Raw genomic sequence first — 22,367 nt, 5'->3', positions numbered from 1 at the left:
AGCACGGTCTCTGCACCAGACTGGTTTACTTTACTCCACACTACTCTAGTTCCGGTTTCTTCTGTGTGAGCCATTCTATTCTTTACTTGGAAGGCTGTTCCCTTCACCTGAGCCTTTCTTCTGAGTCTTGGCTTATTGATTCCTTAAATATTTAATTTAAATCCAAGTGGAATCCAAGTTTTTCATCCATAATTTATCATGATAGTTAGCATACATACATACATACATCAAAGTCTACAAAATATACACTTCAAACATTAGTATAAACTGAACAGCTTACAATGAACTTACAGACCTACAAACAGAGTATTTCGGGCCCCAGCGCCCTCTGTGTGCCCCTAGTCCTCCCATTCTCCACCACAATACTGATACAATCATGCCCCAGCTCTTGTTTACAGCTTCATCTCTTAAGTGGGCCCCCATGTTGCTCCACATCCAGCCAGAAGACGGATGAGGAGTACGTGGAAATGATTATTATAGTCTACCCTGGTGTGTTTCCACATATTGTGGAGGCCAATATAAAATAAGAATATACTCACACATTCTAAATTAGGCAATAGAGTCTCCGAATAGAAAGTGGGAAAGATACTCTCTCGACAATTTGCTTAGATTAGCATGTTGCTTTCATTTGTGTTCTGAGACTTTTTATTCATGGAAACCATTTTCATGCTTCATAGATATTTAAAAATAATGATACTGTTATGCTGAAAATAAATAAATAAATAAAAAAGAAAAAAGATAGTAAATTGGAAGGGGAGGTGAACCATGAGAGACTATGGACTCTGAAAAACAATCTGAGGGTTTGGAAGGGGAGGAGGGTGGGAGGTTGGGGAAACCAGGTGGTGGATATTGGAGAGGGCACGGATTGCATGGAGCACTGGGTGTGGTGCAAAAACAATGAATACTGTTATGCTGAAAAAAACAATAAATTTAAAAAAATATATAGTACAGATGGCCCTTCTTTTCACTACATCTGTGTCTTTGGGGTAAATACCCAGTAGTGCAATTGAAGGGTCATAGGGAAGCTCTATTTTTAATTTCTTGAGGAATCTCCACACTGTTCTCCAAAGAAGCTGCACCAACTTGCATTCCCACCAACAATGGAAGAGGGTTCCCCTTTCTCCACATCCTCTCCAACACATGTTGTTTCCTGTCTTGCTAATTTTGGCCTTTCTAACTGGGGTAAGGTGATATCTCAATGTGGTTTTAATTTGAATCTCCCTGATGGCTAATGATGATGAACATATTTCATGTGTCTGATAGCCATTTGTATGTCTTCATTGGAGAAGTGTCTGTTCATATCTTCTGCCCATTTTTTGATATGATTGTCTGTTTTGTGTGTGTTGAGTTTGAGGAGTACTTTATAGATCCTGGATATCAACCTTTTGTCTCTACTGTCATTTGCAAATATCTTCTCCCATTCCGTGGGTTGCCTCTTTGTTTTTTTGACTGTTTCCTTTGCTGTGCAGAAGCTTTTGATTTTGATGAAGTCCCAAAAGTTTATTTTCACTTTTGTTTCCTTTGCCTTTGGAGACATATCTTAAAAGAAGTTGCTGTGGCTGATATCGAAGAGGTTACTGCCTATGTTCTCTTCTAGGATTCTGATGGATTCCTGTCTCACATTGAGGTCTTTTAAGCATTTCGAGTTTATCTTTGTGTACGGTGTAAGAGAATGCTCGAGTTTCATTCTTCTACATATAGCTTCCCAGTTTTCCCAGCACCATTTATTGAAGAGACCGTCTTTTTTCCACTGTATATTTTTTTCATGTTTTGTCGAAGATTAATTGCCCATACAGGTGAGGGTCCATGTCTGGGCTCTCTACTCTGTTCCACTGGTCTATGTGTCTGTTTTTATACCAGTACCATGCTGTCTTGGTGATCACAGCTTTGTAGTAAAGCTTGAAATCAGGTAACGTGATGCACCCAGTTTTATTTTTCTTTTTCAACATTTCCATAGCAATTCAGGGTCTCTTCTGATTCCATAAAATTTTTGGATTATTTGCTCCAGCTCTTTGAAGAATACCGGTGGAATTTTTATCGTAATGGCATTAAAATTATATATTGCTCTAGGCAGTATAGACATTTTAACAATGTTTATTCTTCCGATCCAAGAGCACTGAATGGTCTTCCATCTTTTTGTGTCTTCTTCAGTTTCTTTCATGAGTGTTCTGTAGCTCCCCGAGTACAGATCCTTTACCTCTTTGGTTAGGCTTATTCCCAGGTATCTAATGGTTCTTGGTGCTATAGTAAATGGAATAGATTCTCTAATTTCCCTTTATGTATTTTCATTGTTAGTGTATAAGAAAGACACTGATTTCTGTACATTGACTTTGTATCCTGCCACATTGTTGAATAGCTGTATGAGTGTTAGTAGTTTGGGGGTGGAGTCCTTTGGGTTTTTCATATAAAGAATCATGTCATCTGCGAAGAGAGAAAGTTTGACTTCTTCATTGCCAAGTTGGATACCTTTTATTTCTCTTTGTTTTCTGATTGCTGTTGCTAGGACTTCGAATACTATGTTAAACAAGAGTGGTGAAAGTGGGCATCCTTGTCTTGTTTCTGATCTCAACGGGAAGGCTGCACGCTTTTTCTCATTGAAGATGATATATGCTGTGGGTCTTTCATAGATAGATTTGATGAAGTTCAGGAATGTTCCCTCTATCCCTATACTTTGAAGCATTTTAATCAGGAACGGATGCTGGATTTTGTCAAATGCTTTTTCTGCATCAATTGAGAGGACCATGTGGTTTTTCTCTCTTCTCTTATAATTTGTTCTTTCACATTGATTGATTTGTGAATGTTGAACCATCCTTGTAGCCCAGGGATGAATCCCACCTGGTCATGCTGGATAATCTTTTTAATGTGCTGTTGGATCCTGTTTGCTAGGATCTTGTTGAGAATCTTAGCATCCATATTCATCAGTGATGTTGCTCTGAAATTCTCCTTTTTGGTAGGGTCTTTGCCTGGCTTGGAGATCAGGGTAATGCTGGCTTCAGAGAAAGAGTCTGGAAGTTTTCTTTTGCTTCAATTTTTTGAAACTGCTTCAGGAGAATAGTGTTATTTCTTCTTTAAAAGTTTGGTAGAATTCCCCAGGGAATCCATCAGGTCTGGGGCTCTTGTTTTTTGGGAGGTTTTTGATCACTGCTTCAATCTCGTTACTAGATATTGGTCAATCAGGTTGTCGATTTCTTCCTGGTTCAATTTTGGGAGTTTATAATTTACCAGGAATGCATCCATTTCATCTAGGTTGCTTAGCTTATTGGCAAACTGTTGATAATAACTGGGAGCTCTCTGCCGCTCACGGAGCTCCCAGGGGAGTGAGCCGGTCCGATGGTGGAAGCAAACGGGTCACACACAATAACTGAAAGCGAAAGCTGTTTATTAGCGTGTACCACACAATAGCTAATACAAGACAGACAACTCTAGCCGGGTGGGCTAGGGAGAGGGCCCAGGGCACTCTCGCTCGATCCCCTTCTCTGGAGCACACCGTTTGGGTGCATCGACCGAAAAGGTGACTGATCCCCTCCCTGGAGCACACCTTTTGGGTGCATCGACGGGCAGGATGATCTGAGCAAGAGTGTCCCAAGAGCACACTCTGACAAGCAGAGGGCCAGTGCTGCTTATATGCCAGTTCAGTCACTGCGTCAAAGGCGCTTGCGGTTAATCTGCGGTCTGCTGTACGTGCGAGGCTGCTCGTCTGCTGCTGCTGATGTTGCTTGTAGCACGTACCCCATGTCCCAGTGGTCAATCTGCGGTCAGCTATAACATCCTGTGTAACACCTCCTAGTTCATAACAGTTCTTGGAAGCTCTTTGCCTGCTTGGAAGCTCTACAGCAGTGGGGTTCATGCTCACAGGACTCCCTCAAAAACTTCTGATTGTTGTTTCTACTTCCTTGGTGTTCATTGTGATCTCTCCCTTTTCATTCACAATTTTATGAAATTGGGCTTTCTCTCTTTTCTTTCGGATTAGTGTGGTCAATGGTTTATCGATCTTATTGATTCTTTCAAAAAACCAGCTTCTAGTTTCATTGATACGTTCTACTGTATCTCTAGTTTCTACCTAATTGATCTCAGCTCTAATATTGATGATTTCCCTTCTTATGTATGGAGTTGGTTTGATTTGTTGTTGATTCTCCAGTTCTTTAAGGTGTAGAGAGAGCTGCTGTGTTCTGGATTTTTCCATTTTTTTGAGGAAGGCTTGGATGGCTATGTATTTCCCACCTAGGACCACCTTGACTGTATCCCATAGGTTTTGGACTGAAGTGTCTTCATTCTCATGGGTTTCCATGAATTGTTTCAATTCTTCTTTGATCTCCTGGTTGATCCAAGCATTCTTAAGCAAAGTGGTCTTTAGCTTCCAGGTGTTTGAGTTCCTTCGGAACTTTTCCTTGTGCTTGAGCTCCAGTTTCAAAACATTGTGATATAAGAATATGCAAGGAATAATCTCAGTCTTTTGGTATCAGTTGAGTCCTGATTTGTGACCCAGTATGTGGTCTATCCTGGAGAAGGTTCCATGTGCACTTGAGAAGAATGAGTATTCTGTTGTTTTAGAGTGGAATGTTCTGTATATATCTATGAGGTCCATTGGTCCAATGTGTCATTCAATACTCTTGTTTCTTTATTGATTTTCTGCTTTGATGATTTGTCTATTTCTGAGAGAGGCATGTTAAGATCTCCTACTATTAATGTATTCATATCAATATGACTCTTTATCTTGATTAACAGTTTTCTTATGTAATTGGCTGCTCCCATATTGGGGGCATAGATATTTACACAAAAGGGCCATTTGTACCCCAATGTTTATAGCAGCAATGGCCACTGTCACCAAACTGTGGAAAGAACCAAGATGCCCTTCAACGGATGAATGGATAAGGAAGATGTGGCCCATATACACTATGGAGTATAATGCCTCCATCAGAAAGAATGAATACCCAACTTTTGTAGCAACATGGATGGGACTGGAAGAGATTATGCTGAGTGAAATAAGTCAAGGAGAGAGAGTCAATTATCATATGGTTTCACTTATTTGTGGAGCATAACAAAAAGCATGGAGGACATGGGGAGTTAGAGAGGAGAAGGGGGTTGGGGTAAATTGGAAGGGAAGGTGAACCAGGAAAGACTATGGACTCTGAAAAACAATCTGAGGGTTTTGAAGGGGCGGGGGTGGAAGGTCAGGGTACCAGGTGGTGGCTATTATAGAGGGCACGGATTGCATGAGCACTGGGTGTGGTGCAAAAATAATGAACACTGTTATGCTGAAAATAAATAAAAAATAAATTTAAAAAATCAAAGATCTAAATATATATAATACATTAATAATAATAATAAAAATAGTAAGCTGGTATATGTAGAATCAAAACACCAAGTCCTGGTCTCAGCTCTACCAGTTACAAGTTGTAATCTGTGACAAACCATGAAATCATCTGAGCATCGGTTTCACCAACAAGGAAATGAAAACCACGGTTCATTCTTCTCTTTATCTCACTTTATTTTCCCTTGAAATATAAGAACTGTCTGATGTGACAGAGCAGAAAAACTAAAACACATTAAGAGCAATTGTAAAACCCTGCACATCTCTATATTAATATTTGAATGGGCTAATTGAACTTTATGTCAGAGACAGAGGTTCCCCAGCCCCTCTGATGCCCCCCAGCCATTGTACTCACTGAGGAAGATAGAGTCTTTCCCACAGAAAGTAAGACTTCACATTGGCTATGATTTTCATGTTTAAAGGTACATATTTTATACAACTAAGCCCTGCAGATACACCGACCACTTCACCTGGTGGTCAGCTGATAACACAATAACATGCCCCAATGCACAAAGAAAACCCAACTTATGCCAGACTCAGGGGAAAATAGCATTTGTGTCTCCCACCATGGATATCAATTCAACAAAATCAATTTCAAGAAGTAATTTTGATCATATAGAATTGAAATTAGAATCTATCTACTCTGTTGTATTATGAAAATCTACATTTATATCATTCTCTTACTATCCCTTATTTATATTTGTGACATATACTCCAATGCTGCACATTGCTAGGTACTCAGAGGTGCAAAATGCTGTGAGTGTGTGTGTGTGTGTGTGTGTGTGTGTACACATATGTGTGTGCATGTGTATGTGTGTTATACTGAACAAGAAAATGAATAAAGCAATAGCCACTTCATTTACTCATTTCAGTAAGTACATCCTGCTCAGCTCTTCTTTTCAGGAGTGGGTTCCATAACATGCAATCAATATTGGGCAGTAATCTCATGAAAGAAGACTTCAAGATTGTGTGTGTGTGTGTGTGTGTGTGTGTGTGTGTGTGTGTTTTGAAGGAGGCAGTGTCAGGAGGAGTGGAGAATAAGGTTAAAAAAATTTAGGAGGAGTCAAGATGGTGGAGAAGTAGCAGGCTGAGACTACTTCAGCTAGCAGGAGATCAGCTAAATAGCTTATCTAAAGATTGCAAACACCTGCAAATCCATCGGCAGATCGAAGAGAAGAAGAACAGCAATTCTGGAAACAGAAAAACAACCACTTTCTGAAAGGTAGGACTGGCAGAGAAGTGAATCCAAAGCGACGGGAAGATAGACCCCGGGGGAGGGGCCGGCTCCCGGCAAGCGGCGGAGCAACAGAGCACAAAATCAGGACTTTTAAAAGTCTGTTCCGCTGAGGGACATTGCTCCAGAGGCTAAACTGGGGTGAAGCCCACGCGGGGTCAGAGTGGTCTCAGGTCCCGCAGGGTCACAGAAGGATCGGGGGTATCTGAGTATCGCAGAGCTTGTGGGTATTGGAACTGGAAAGCCGGCTACAGAGACAGAGGCGACAGCACGCTCCCAGCTCGGGAGTTACGTTGAACCGGTCGCAGGCTCGGTGAACTCGGAGCACGGCCGGAGGTCAGGCAGACGGGAGTAACTGGGTGCTGTTCTCTGAGGGCACACTGAGGAGTGGGGCCCCAGGCTCTCGGCTCCTCTGGGCTGGACACCAGGAGGCCGCCATTTGTATTCCTGTCCTCTGGAACTCTACGGAAAGCGCTCAGGGAACAAAAGCTCCTGAAAGCAAACCCGAGCGGATTACCCACCCTGGCCCCTGGTAAGGGCGGTGCAATTCCGCTTGGGGCAAAGACACTTGAGAATCACTACACCAGGCCCCTCCCCCAGAAGATCAAAAAGAAATCCAGCCAAGACCAAGTTCACCTACCAAGGAGTGCAGTTTCAATACCAAGGAGAGCAGCAGAATTCCAGAGGAGGAGAAGGCACACCACGGAACTCATGGCTTTCTCCCTGTGATTTTTTTAGTCTTGCAATTAATTTAATTTTTTTCTTTTCATTTTTTTCTCTTCTTCTGCTAATTTTTTTTAACTTTTACCCTTTTCCTTTTTAACATTTTTAAACTAGTTTATCTAATATAAATATGTTTTCTTTTTTATATTTTTCTTTAATCGTTTTCTTTTTTTTAATTCTTTTCTTTTCTTTTCTTTTCTTTCTTTCTTTTTGAACCTCTCTTTATCCCCTTCCTCTTCCCTCACGATTTGGGATCTCTTCTGATTTGGTTAAAGCATATTTTCCTGGGGTTGTTGCCACCCTTTTACTATTTTACTTACTCCTTCATATACTCTTATCTGGACAAAATGACAAGAGGGAAAAATTAAACACAAAAAAAAGAACAAGAGGCAGTACCAAAGGCTAGGGACCTAATCATTACAGACATTGGTAATATGTCAGATCTAGAGTTCCGAATGACAATTCTCAAGGTTCTAGCCGGGCTCGAAAAACACATGGAAGAATATTAGAGAAACCCTCTCGGGAGATATAAAAGCCCTTTCTGGAGAAAGAAAAGAACTAAAATCTAACCAAGTTGAAATCAAAAAAGCTATTAATGAGGTGCAATCAAAAAGGGAGGCTCTCACTGCTAGGATAAATGAGGCAGAAGAAAGAATTAGCGATATAGAAGACCAAATGACAGAGAATTAAGAAGCTGAGCAAAAGAGGGACAAACAGCTACTGGACCACGACGGGAGAATTCAAGAGATAAGTGACACCATAAGACAAACCAACATTAAAATAATTGGGATTACAGAAGAAGAAGAAAGAGAGAGGGGAGCAGAAGCTATACTGGAGAGAATTATTGGGGAGAATTTCCCCAATATGACAAAGAAAACGAGCATCAAACGTCAGGAGGTTCAGAGAACGCCCCTCAAAATGAATAAGAATAGGCCCACACCCCGTCACCTAATAGTAAAATTTTCATGTCGTTGTGACAAAGAGAAAATCCTGCAAGCAGCCCGGGAAAAGAAGTCTGTAACATACAATGGTAAAAATATTAGATTGGCAGCTTACTTATCCACAGAGACCTGGCAGGCCAGAAAGAGCTGGCATGATATTTTCAGAGCACTAAACGAGAAAAACATGCAGCCAAGAATACTATATCCAGCTAGGCTATCATTGAAAATAGAAGGTGAGATTAAAAGCTTCCAGGACAAACAAAAACTGAAAGAATTTGCAAACACCAAACCAGCTCTACAGGAAATATTGAAAGGGGTCCTAAGCAAAGAGAGAGCCTACAAGTTGTAGATCGTAAGGAACAGAGACAATATACGGTAACAGTCACCTTATAGACAATACAATGGCATTAAATTCCTATCTATCAATAGTTACCCTGAAAGTTAATGGGCTAAATGCCCCTGTCAAAAGACACAGGGTATCAGAATGGATTAAAAAAACAAAACCCATCTATATGTTGCTTCCAAGAAACTCATTTTAAGCCCGAAGACACCTCCAGATTTAAAGTGAGGGGGTGGAAAAGAATTTACCATGCTAATGGACATCAGAAGAAAGCAGGAGTGCCAATCCTTATATCAGATCAATTAGATTTTAAGCCAAAGACTATAATAAGAGATGAGGAAGGACACTATATCATACTCAAAGGGTCTGTCTAACAAGAAGATCTAACAATTTTAAATGTCTATGCCCCCAACGTGGGAGCAGCCAACTATATAAACCAATTAATAGCAAAATCAAAGAAACACATCAACAATAATACAATAATAGTAGGGGACTTTAACACTCCCCTCACTGAAATGGACAGATCATCCAAGCAAAAGATCAGCAAGGAAATAAAGGCCTTAAACGACACACTGGACCAGATGGACATCACAGATATATTCAGAACATTTCATCCCAAAGCAACAGAATACACATTCTTCTCTAGTGCACATGGAACATTCTCCAGAATAGATCACATCCTTGGTCCTAAATCAGGACTCAACGGGTATCAAATATTAGGATCATTCCCTGCATATTTTCACACCACAATGCTCTGAAGCTAGAACTCAACCACAAGAGGAAGTTTGGAAAGAACCCAAATACATGGAGGCTAAACAGCATCCTTCTAAAGAATGAATGGGTCAACCAGGAAATTAAAGAATTGAAAAAAATCATGGAAACAAACGATAATGAAAATACAATGGTTCAAAATCTGTGGGACACAACAAAGGCAGTCTTGAGAGGAAAATATATAGTGGTACAAGCCTTTCTCAAGAAACAAGAAAGGTCCTAGGTACACAACTTTACCCTACACCTAAAGGAGCTGGAAAAAGAACAAGAAAGAAACCCTAGGCCCAGCAGGAGAATAGAAATCGTAAAGATCAGAACAGAAATCAATGAAATAGAAACCAAAAAAACAATAGAGCAAATCAACGAAAGTAGGAGCTGGTTCTTTGAAAGAATTAATAAAATTGATAAACCCCTGGCCAGACTTATCAAAAAGAAAAGAGAAAGGACCCAAATAAATAAAATCATGAATGAAAGAGGAGAGATCACAACTAACACCAAAGAAATACAAACTATTATAAGAACATACTATGAGTAACTCTACGCCAACAAATTTGACAATCTGGAAGAAATGGATGCATTCCTAGAAACATATAAACTACCACAACTGAACCAGGAGGAAATAGAAAGCCTGAACAAACCCATAACCAGTAAGGAGATTGAAACAGTCATTAAAAATCTCCAAACAAACAAAAGCCCAGGGCCAGATGGCTTCCCGGGGGAATTCTACCAAACATTTAAAGAAGAACTAATTCCTATTCTCCTGAAACTGTTCCAAAAAATAGAAATGGAAGGGAAACTGCCAAACTCATTTTATGAGGCCAGCATCACCTGGATCCCCAAACCAGACAAGAATCCCACCAAAAAAGAGAGCTATAGACCGATATCCTTGATGAACACAGATGCGAAAATACTCAACAAAATACTAGCCAATAGGATTCAACAGTACATTAAAAAGATTATTCACCACGACCAAGTGGGATTTATTCCAGGTCTGCAAGGTTGGTTCAACATCCACAAATCAGTCAATGTGATACAACACATAAATAAAAGAAAGAACAAGAACCATATGATACTCTCAATAGATGCTGAAAAAGCATTTGACAAAGTACAGCATCCCTTCCTGATCAAAACTCTTCAAGTGTACGGATAGAGGGCACATACCTCAATATCATCAAAGCCATCTATGAGAAACCCACCAGAAATATCATTCTCAATGGGGAAAAACTGAAAGCTTTTCCGCTAAGGTCAGGAACACAGCCGGGATGTCCATTATCACCACTGCTATTCAACATAATACTAGAAGTCCTAGCCTCAGCAATCAGACAACAAAAGGAAATTAAAGGCATCCAAATTGGCAAAGAAGAAGTCAAATTATCACTCTTCACAGATGATATGATACTATATGTGGAAAACCCAAAAGACTCCACTCCAAAACTGCTAGAACTTGTACAGGAATTCAGTAAAGTGTCAGGATATAAAATCAATGCACAGAAATCAGTTGCATTTCTGTACAACAACAACAAGACAGAAGAAAGAGAAATTAAGGAGTCAATCCCATTTACAATTGCACCCCAACCCATAAGATACCTAGGAATAAACCTAACCAAAGAGGCACAGAATCTATACTCAGAAAACTATAAAGTACTCATGAAAGGAACTGAGGAAGACACAAAGAAATGGAAAAATGTTCCATGCTCCTGGATTGGAAGAATAAATATTGTGAAAATGTCTATGCTACCTAAAGCAATCTACGCATTTAATGCAATTCCTATCAAAGTACCATCCATCTTTTTCAAAGAAATGGAACAAATAATTCTAAAATTTATATGGAACCAGAAAAGACCTCGAATAAACAAAGGGATATTGAAAAAGAAAGCCAAAGTCGGTGACATCACAATTCTGGACTTCAAGCTCTATTACAAAGCTGTCATCATCAAGACAGCATGGTATTGGCACAAAAACAGACACATAGATCAAGGAAACAGAATAGAGAGCCCAGAAATAGACCCTCAACTCTATGGTCAACTAATCTTCGACAAAGCAGGGAAGAATGTCCAGTGGAAAAAAGACAACCTCTTCAATAAATTGTGTTGGGAAAATTGGACCGCCACATGCAGAAAAATGAAATTGGACCATTTCCTTACACCACACAGGAAAATAGACTCAAAATGGATGAAGGACCTCAATGTGCGAAAGGAATCCATCAAAATCCTTGAGGAGAACACAGGCAGCAACATCTTCCTAGGAACATCGTCAAAGGCAAGGGAAGCAAGGGCAAAAATGAACTACGGGATTTCATCAAGATCAAAAGCTTTTGCACAGCAAAGGAAACAGTTAACAAAATCAAAAGACAACTGATAGAATGGGAGAAGATATTTGTAAACAACATAACAGATAAAGGACTAGTGTCCAGAATCTATAAAGAACTTAGCAAACTCAACACCCAAAGAACAAATAATCCAATCAAGAAATTGGCAGAGGATATGAACAGACATTTCTGCAAAGAAGACATCCAGATGGCCAACAGACACATGAAAAATTGCTCCATATCACTCGGCATCAGGGAAATACAAATCAAAACCACAATGAGGTATCACCTCACACCAGTCAGAATGGCTAAAATCAACAAGTCAGGAAATGACAGATGCTGGCGAGGATGTGGAGAAAGGGGAACCCTCCTACACTGTTGGTGGGAATGCAAGCTGGTGCAACCACTCTGGAAAACAGCATGGAGGTTCCTCAAAATGTTGAAAATAGAACTGCCCTCTGACCCAGCAATTGCACTACTGGGTATTTACCCTAAAGATACAAACGTAGTGATCCAAAGGGGCACGTGTACCCGAATGTTTATAGCAGCAATGTCCACAATAGCCAAACTATGGAAAGAACCTAGATGTCCATCAACAGATGAATGGATCAAGAAGATGTGGTATATATACACAATGGAATACTATACAGCCATCAAAAGAAATGAAATCTTGCCATTTGCGACAACATGGATGGAACTAGAGCGTATCATGCTTAGCGAAATAAGTCAAGCGGAGAAAGACAACTATCATATGATCTCCCTGATATGAGGAAGTGGTGATGCAACATGGGGGCTTAAGTGGGTAGTAGGAGAATCAATGAAACAAGATGGGATTGGGAGGGAGACAAACCATAAGTGACTCTTAATCTCACAAAACAAACTGAGGGTTGCTGGGGGTTGGGAGAAGGGGGGTGGGGTTATGGACATTGGGGGCGGTGTGTGCTTAGGTGAGTGCTGTGAAGTGTGTAAACCTGGCGATTCACAGACCTGTACCCCTGGGGATAAAATTATATGTTTATAAAAAATAAAAAATTAAAAAAAAAATTAGGAGTTCAGCAATTAAAAGGAGTTTACATGAAACAAATTCAGAATGTAATCAGCTTTGCTTCTGGTCCTGAAGTAGGAGGATCACTTTTTTTGTTGTTGTTATTGACCAGAAAGTCCAAGCTTTCACTCTGATTCAGAGATAGCTCTGTCCTAGGACAGGTACAGACCAATCTCGTGATTTCCCTGATTCACTCCTAGCTGAGACAATTTAAATAGACTCATACTTCCTCTCCTAATTTCTTTTATGGCCATTCACATAACACACAAAAAAGCAAAAACCATAATGGATATTCTATTTTGTGTGGATAACACACCTGACTTGGTTCTCATCCTTTTGAAAAAAGTCCCAAACATATACAGTATTTAAATTACTTTTAAGTTACTTTTTTGAAAACTTTGTAAATATTACCTTTATAAACTGTCTTTATAACTTTGTAACCATTTTAATGAATTTTCCCCAAATAATGTGAAAACATGGAATTAAGTTCAAAAATTATTCTTTCTGCAATAAAAAAAAAAAAAGATCATTTCTGAAATTTTTTTTCTGAAATTGAAGCAGATTGCATTTGAACTTTAAGGTTACTCAAATGAAAGATTAGGGACCAAGGTTAACATATACTTTTAGGTACCTTAAATAGTGATAAAATAACAAATTGTATGTACTTTGAGATGTCTATAAGGGTTGTTGAATAGCACAAACATTATGTACATACTGACACACCTTTTTCTATAAGGAATACAATTTCATCAAAACAGAGCCTGGGGCTGGGTATTAAGGAGGACATGAATTACATAGAGCACTGGGTGTGGTGTATAAATAATGAATCTTGGAACACTGAAAAGATAAAATTAAGTTTTAAAAAAAAACAGAAACTAAGTAAAAGAAAAACAAAATTAAAAGTTACAACAAAAGCCAACTATTTTGTTTTGTGAGATTAAGAGTCACTTATGGTTTTTCTCCCTCCCAATCCCATCTTGTTTCATTGATTCTCCTCCTACCCACTTAAGCCCCCATGTTGCATCACCACTTCCTCATATCAGGGAGATCATATGATAGTTGTCTTTCTCCGCTTGACTTATTTCGCTAAGCATGATACGCTCTAGTTCCATCCATGTTGTCGCAAATGGCAAGATTTCATTTCTTTTGATGGCTGTATAGTATTCCATTGTGTATATATACCACATCTTCTTTATCCATTCATCTGTTGATGGACATTTAGGTTCTTTCCATAGTTTGGCTATTGTGGACATTATTGCTATAAACATTCGGGTGCATGTGCCCCTTCAGATCACTATTTTGTATAAATAGAACTTGTCAAATGAAAATCACACATGTTGATATGGAGGTCTGGGGATGTGATGTGGCAGGTCATTAAAAGAATAAGTCAATAACTCTGTGATGACAGATTGTAACTACATTTTTCATGTTGAGCATTTGGTTGTGTATATATTGTCAGATCACTATGTTGTACATGTGAAACTCATAGAATATATGAGGAAGTGGAGATGCAGCGTGAGAGGTTTGGGGGGTAGGAAAAGAATAAGTGAAACAAGATGGGATTGGGAGGGAGACAAACCATGAGAGACTCTTAATCTCACAAAACAAGCTGAAGGTTGCTGGGGGGAGAGGGGTGAGGAGAAGGTGGTGGGGTTATGGACATTGTGGAGGGTATGTGCTATGGTGAGTGCTGCGAAGTGTATAAACCTGGCAATTCACATATAACTGTTGATAATAACTTCTGATGATTGTCTCTATTTCCTGGGTGTTAGTTGTGATCTCTCCCTTTTCATTCATAATTTTATTAATGTGGGCCTTTTCTCTTTTCTTTGAATTAGTGTGGCCAATGGTTTATTGATCTTATTGATTCTTTCAAAAAATCACCTTCTGGTCTCATTGATATGTACTACTGTATCTCCAGTTTCTATCTCATTGATCTCTGCTCTAATCTTATTTCCCTTATTGTGTGTGGAGTTGGCTTAATTTGTTGTTGATTCTCCAGTTCTTTAAGGTGTATAGACAGGTGGTGTATTCTGGATTTTTCAATTTTTGTGAGGGAGGCTTGGATGGCTATGTATTTCCCCCTTAGGACCGCCTTTGCTGTATCCCATAGGTTTTGGACCGAAGTGTCTTCATTGTCATTGGTTTCCATGAATTGTTTCAGTTCTTCTTTGATCTCCTGGTTGATCCAAGCATCTTAAGCGAGGTGGTCTTTAGCCTCCAGGTGTTTGAGTTCCTTTGGACCTTTTCCTTGTGATTGAGCTCCAGTTTCAAAGTATTGTGATCTGGGAATATGCAGGAAATAATCTCAAGACCAGTTGAATGGAGTAGAGAGCCCAGATATGGACCCTCAACTCTATGGTCAAATAATCTTCGACAAAGCAGAAAAAAATATACAGTGGAAAAAAGACAGTCTCTTCAATAAATGGTGCTGGGAAAATTGGACAGCTACATGTAGAAGAATGAAACTCGACCATTCTCTTACACCGTACACAAAGATAAACTCAAAATGGATAAAAGACCTCAGCATGAGACAGGAATCCATCAGAATCCTAAAAGAGAACACAGGCAGTAACCTTTTCGATAACAGCCACAGCAACTTCTTTCAAGATATGTCTCTAAAGGCAAAGGAAACAAAAGTGAAAATGAACTTTTGGGACTTCATCAAGATCCAAAGCTTCTGCACAGCAAAGAAAACAGTCAAGAAAACAAAGAGGCAACCCACGGAGTGGGAGAAGATATTTGCAAATGACAATACAGACAAAAGACTGATATCCAGGATCTATAAAGAGCTTCTCAAATTCAACGCACACAAAACAGATAATCATGTCAAAAAATGGGCAGACGACATGAAAAGACACTTCTCCAATGAAGACATACAAATGGCTATCAGAGACATGAAAAAAATACTCATCATCACTAGCCATCACGGAGATTCAAGTTAAAACCACATTGAGATACCACCTTACACCAGTTAGAATGGCCAAAATTAGCAATACAGGAAACAACATGTGTTGGAGAGGATGTGGAGAAAGGGGAACCCTCTTACACTGTTGGTCGGAATGAAAGTTGGTGCAGCCACTTTGGAGAACAGTGTGGAGATTCCTTAAGAAATTAAAAATAGAGCTTCCCTATGACCCTGCAATTGCACTACTGGGTATTTACCCCAAAGATACAGATGTAGTGAAAAGAAGGGCCATCTGTACCCCAATGTTCATAGCAGCAATGGCCAGTGTCGCCAGACTGTGGAAAAAAACAAGATGCCCTTCAACGGATGAATGGATAAGGAAGATGTGGTCCATATACACTATGGAGTATTGTGCCTCCATCAGAAAGGATGAATACCCAACTTTTGCATCAACATGGACTGGAAGAGATTATGCTGGGTGAAATAAGTGAAGCAGAGAGACTCAATTATCATATGGTTTCACTTATTTGTAGAGCATAACAAATAACATGGAGGACATAGGGAGATGGAGAGGAGAAAGGAGTTGAGGGAAATTGGAAGGGGTGATGAACCATGAGAGACTATAGACTCTGAAAAACAATCTGAGGGTTTTGAAGGGACGGCTAGTGGGAGGTTGGGAGAGCCAGGTGATGGGTATTATGGAAGGCACATATAGTATGGAGCACTGGGTGTGGGGCATAAACAATGAATTCTGTTTACCCTGAAAAGAAATTTAAAAAAAAAAAGAAAAAACCTGGTGATTCACAGACCTGTACCACTGGGGCTAATAATTCATTATATGTTTATAAAAAATAATTTTTTTTAAAAAAAGAATATTGTATGTCTACTGTACTTCAATTAAAAATTAATTTATAAAATAAATAATAAATAAGTCAAGCATCTAAAACACAAACAAGACAACAAACCAGTTATGCTCAATTTCACAAAAGCTAAATCTTGAGTGGAAATCAGAAAAGTGGTAAAATACTAAGTATTATTAGAGTTATCTTAGACATATTCAGTGAATCTTGGATCACTGAAAAAATAAAAGAAAATTTAAAATAATAAAACAAAAAGTAAAAAAAGAAATATTTAAATCATAATTATTAAACTTTTTTCTTGTTTCAAGTTTTTATTTATATTCTAGTTAGTAAACCAATAGTTTAGGATTAAGGACTTTTAGAGTAGTCATCTTTTTGTGTTTTGCCAAAAGAAAAATGATCCAACACCCTACTGAAGAAAGGAAAATTTGATGAAGTCCCAAAAGTTTATTTTCGCTTTTGTTTCCTTTTCCTTTGGAGACATATCTTGAAAGAAGTTGCTGTGGCTGATATCGAAGAGATTACTGCCTATGTTCTCCTCTAGGATTCTGATGGATTCCTGTCTCACGTCGAGGTCTTTTATCCATTTCGAGTTTATCTTTGTGTACGGTGTAAGAGAATGGTCTAGTTTCATTCTACATATAGCTGTCCAGTTTACACAGCACCATTTATTGAAGAGACTGTCTTTTTTCCACTGTATATTTTTTCTTGTTTTGTCGAAGATTAATTGACCATAGAGTTGAGGGTCCATATCTGGGCTCTCTACTCTGTTCCACTGGTCTATGTGTCTGTTTTTATACCAGTACCATGCTGTGTTGGTGACCACAGCTTTGTAATAAAGCTTGAAATCAGGTCCCGTGATGCCTCCAGTTTTATTTTTGTTTTTCAACATTTCCTTAGCAATTTGGAGTCTCTTCTGATTCTATACAAATTTCTGGATTATTTGCTCCAGCTCTTTGAAGAATACTGGTGGAATTTTGATCGGAATGGCATTAAAAGTATAGATTGCTTTAGGCAGTATAGACATTTTAACAATGTTTATTTTTCCGATCCAAGAGCTTGGAATGGTCTTCCACCTTTCTGTGTCTTCTTCAATTTCCTTCATGAGTGTTCTGTAGTTTCTCAAGTACAGATCCTTTACCTCTCTGGTTAGGTTTATTCCCAGGTATCTTATGGTCCTTGGTGCTATAGTATATGGAATCGATTCTCTAATTTCCCTTTATGTATTTTCATCGTTAGTGTATAAGAAAACCACTGGTTTCTGCACATTGACTTTGTATCCTGCCACGTTGCTGAATTGCTGTATGAGTTCTAGTAGTTTGGGGGTGGAGTCTTTTGGGTTGTCCATATAAAGAATCATGTCATCTGCAAAGACAGAGAGTTTGAGTTCTTCATTGCCAAGTGGGATACATTTTATTTCTCTTTGTTGTCCGATTGCTGTTGCTAGGACTTCGAATACTATGTTGAACAAGAGTGGTGAAAGTGGGCATCCTTGTCTTGTTCCTGATCTCAACGGGAAGGCTGCAAGCTTTTTCTCATTGAGGATGATATTTGCTGTGGGTCTTTCATAGATAGATTTGATGAGGTTCAGGAATGTTCCCTCTATCCCTATACTTTGAAGCGTTTTAATCAGGAACAGATGCTAGATTTTGTCAAATGCTTTTTCTGCATCAATTGAGAGGACCATGTGGTTTTTCTCTCTTCTCTTATAATTCGTTCTATCACATTGATTGATTTGCAAATGTTGAACCATCCTTGTAGCCCAGGGATGAATCCCACCTGGTCATGCTGGATAATCTTTTAAATGTGCTGTTGGATCCTATTTGCTAGGATCTTGTTGAGAATCTTAGCATCCATATTCATCAGTGATATTGCTCTGAAATTCTCCGTTTTGGTAGGGTCTTTGCCTGGTTTGGGGATCAGGGTAATGCTGGCTTCATAGAAAGAGTCTGGAAGTTTTCCTTCTGCTTCAATTTTTTGAAACAGCTTCAGGAGAATAGGTGTTATTTCTTCTTTGAAAGTTTGGTAGAATTCCCCAGGGAATCCGTCAGGTCCTGGGCTCTTTTTTTTTTTTTTTTTTTAGATTTTATTCATTTATTTGATAGACAGAGATCACAAGTAGGCAGAGAGGCCAGCAGAGAGAGAGAGGAGGAAGCAGGCTCCCTGCGGAGCAGAGAGCCCGATGTGGGGCTCGATCCCAGGACCCTGAGATCATGACCCGAGGTGAAGGCAGAGGCTTTAACCCACTGAGCCACCCAGGCTCCCCTGGGCTCTTGTTTTTTGGGAGGTTTTTGATCACTGCTTCAATCTCTTTACTATATGTTGGTCAATCAGGTTGTCAATTTCTTCTCGTTACTAGATGTTGGTCAATCAGGTAATTCAATTTTGGGAGTTTATAGTTTTCCAGGAATGCATACATTTCATCTAGGTTGCTTAGCTTATTGGCATATAACTGTTGATAATAACTTCTGATGATTGTTTCTACTTCCTTGGTGTTCGTTGTGATCTCTCCCTTTTCATTCACAATTTTATGAAATTGGGCTTTCTCTTTTTTCTTTTGGATTAGGGTGGCCAATGGTTTATTGATCTTACTGATTCTTTCAAAAAACCAGCTTCTAGTTTCATTGATACGTTCTACTGTATCTCTGGTTTCTACCTCATTGATCTCTGCTCTAATCTTATTTCCCTTCTCATGTGTGGAGTTGGTTTGATTTGTTGATTCTTCAGTTCTTTAAGGTGTAAAGACAGCTGGTGTGTTCTGGATTTTTCAATTTTTTTGAGAGAGGCTTGGATGGCTATGTATTTCCCCCTTAGGACCGCCTTTGCTGTATCAAGTCAAGATGAAGGGATTTAGAAAGCAAATGATGGAGAAAAGACATCTCTTTTTGTGACTCTTCCTTCCTGGAAGGCTCTAGAAATAGTATGGAGACCACAGGATTTCTCTGGGTAGGATAAAAGCACAAGGCATTTCCTATTTAAACCAGGTGATGGGTATTAAGGAGGGCCCGTGTTGTGATGAGCACAGGGTGTTATATGCAAATAATGAAACATTGCACACTGCATCAGATTCTAATGATGTACTATATGGTGGTTACATGAATACAATAAAAAAATAAACAGGTAATGTAGCAGGGCTGGAGGACCTGGAAACAGCTAAATCACTCCTGTGTTTTAACTTCTGTGTGCTACTCCTCTATGGATTTTACATTACAAAACCTCCATATAGCACCTGGGAGAGCAATGAAAACGTGAAAGAAACATTTGGTGGATAAGCCAAATTGTGACAGATTCCTTTCTTTTTTAAAAAATTAAATTTATTTATTTTTAGCATAACAGTATTCATTATCTTTCACCACACCCAGTGCTCCATGCAATCCATGTCCTCTATAATACCCACCACATGATATCCCAACCTCCCACCCCCCGGCCACTTCTAAACCCTCAGGTTGTTTTTCAGAGTCCATAGCCTTTCCTGGTTCACCTCTCCTTCCAATTTCCCCCAACTCCCTTCTCCTCTCTAAGTCCCCATGTCCTCCATGCTATTTGTTATGCTCCACAAATAAGTGAAACCGTATGATAATTGACTCTCTCTGCTTGACTGACTTCACTCAGCATAATCTCTTCCAGTCCTGTCCATGTTGCTACAAAAGTTGGGTATTCATCCTTTCTGATGGAGGCATGATACTCCATAGTGTATATGGACTACATTGTCCTTATCCCTTCGTCCTTTGAAGGACATCTTGGTTCTTTCCACAGTTTGGCGACCATGGCCATTGCTGCTATAAACATTGGGGTACAGATGGCCCTTCTTTTCACTACATCTGTATCTTTGGGGTAAATACCCAGGAGTGCAATTGCAGGGTCATAGGGAAGCTCTAATTTTAATTTCTTGAGGAATCTCCACACTGTTCTCCAAAGAGGCTGCACCAACTTGCATTCCCACCAACAGTGTAAGAGGGTTCCCCTTTCTCCACATCCCCTCCAACATATCTTATTTCCTGTCTTGTTAATTTTGGCCATTCTAACTGGTGTAAGGTGATATCTCAATGTGGTTTTAATTTGAATCTCCCTGAGAGCTAGTGATGATGAACATTTTTTCATGTGTCTGATAGCCATTTGTATGTCTTCGTTGGAGAAGTCTCTGTTCATATCTTCTGCCCTTTTTTTTTTTTAATATGATTGCCTGTTTTGTGTGTGTTGAGTTTGAGGAGTTCATTATAGGTCCTGGATATCAACCTTTTGTCTGCACTGTCATTTGCAAATGTCTTCTCCCATTCCGTGGGATGCCTCTTTGTTTTTTTGACTGTTTCCTTTGCTGTGCAGAAGCTTTTGATTTTGATGAAGTCCCAAAAGTTCATTTTCAACAGTTATATGCCAATAAGCTAAGCAACCTAGATGAAATGGATGCATTCCTGGTAAACTATAAACTCCCAAAATTGAACCAGGAAGAAATCGACAACCTGAATAGACCGATATCTAGTAACGAGATTGAAGCAGTGATCAAAACCTCCCAAAAAACAAGAGCCCAGGACCTGATGGATTCCCGGGGGAATTCTACCAAACTTTCAAAGAAGAAATAACACCTATTCTCCTGAAGCTGTTTCAAAAAATTGAAGAAGAAGGAAAACTTCCAGACTAAGAACACTCATGAAAGAAACTGAAGAAGACACAGAAAGGTGGAAGACCATTCCATGCTCTTGGATCGGAAGAATAAACATTGTTAAAATGTCTATACTGCCTAGAGCAATCTATACTTTTAATGCCATTCCGATCAAAATTCCACCAGTATTCTTCAAAGAGCTGGAGCAAATAATCCAGAAATTTGTATGGAATCAGAAGAGACCCTGAATCGCTATGGAAATGTTGAAAAACAAAAATAAAACTGGAGGCATCATGTGATCTGATTTCAAGCTTTTCTACAAAGCTGTGATCACCAAGACAGCATGGTACTGGCATAAAAACAGACACATAGACCAGTGGAACAGAGTAGAGAGCCCAGATATGGACCCTCAACTCTATGGTCAAATAATCTTCGACAAAACAAGAAAAAATATACAGTGGAAAAAAGACAGTCTCTTCAATAAATGGTGCTGGGTAAACTGTACAGCTATATGTAGAAGAATGAAACTTGACTTGAATTTTGAAATACCAAACACTATTTAAGCTCCTGTCCTCTGTGTTCCTGCTTCCTCATAAATGTGGCTACCAATTTGGCCTTTTGGCCTTTGTCCCCCTATGCAGGATCATTGTGCATTGTAAGTTTTATCACAGCTGTATAGACACGGGGCAGGGTTTGAGGGAACTGCAGTACTCTGGAGAGCAGGAGACAAAGTCAGATGAAAGGTGGTTTTAAACCTCATAGTCCTTTCCTACAGAGAGATTTCTTTTTATTGTCCATGTGGTTTTTGGGTCCTGGCCTAATGTTTGTTGCTGGGTTCCTTTCTCTCCCATGCCCTCGCCTCTTAATTACTAGTACTTGAAAACATTCTAAAATATTTTTTAATTAATTTTCAAAAAGCTCACTGTTTCAGTCAATCATCCCTCTACTAGCCCAATAGGACTTCTCTTAGACAAGAAAAAGAACTATCACATTATTCTCCTAAAGCAACCATTACCCTGAGGGATATTTATGTGTAAGCCAACAAAGCACAGTCAACTTTCAAAATAAAAAATGTTCTCATTTTTAGGATTATTGAAATAAACTAAAAATAAAAATAATAAAATGAAGTAGACAAAAAGTGTATTTGAAAGAGCAGTAGACTTAGAATCAGGAGGCTACACTTTATCTAGATGTTCTCTTAATAAGCTATATGACAACATCCACTAACTTTTCTCAGCTTCGCTATCACATCTGTGCAATAAATACATATTGAGGATCACTCATGTGTCCTATGGTAAATATGAAATCTCTGCCAAAAGGTGCTTA

This window comes from Mustela putorius, unplaced genomic scaffold, assembly GCF_011764305.1.
Source record: "Mustela putorius furo isolate JIRA1106 unplaced genomic scaffold, ASM1176430v1.1 tig00000460_pilon_pilon_pilon, whole genome shotgun sequence".
Classification (NCBI taxonomy): domain Eukaryota; kingdom Metazoa; phylum Chordata; class Mammalia; order Carnivora; family Mustelidae; genus Mustela; species Mustela putorius.
Note: the sequence above shows the minus strand (reverse complement) of the source record.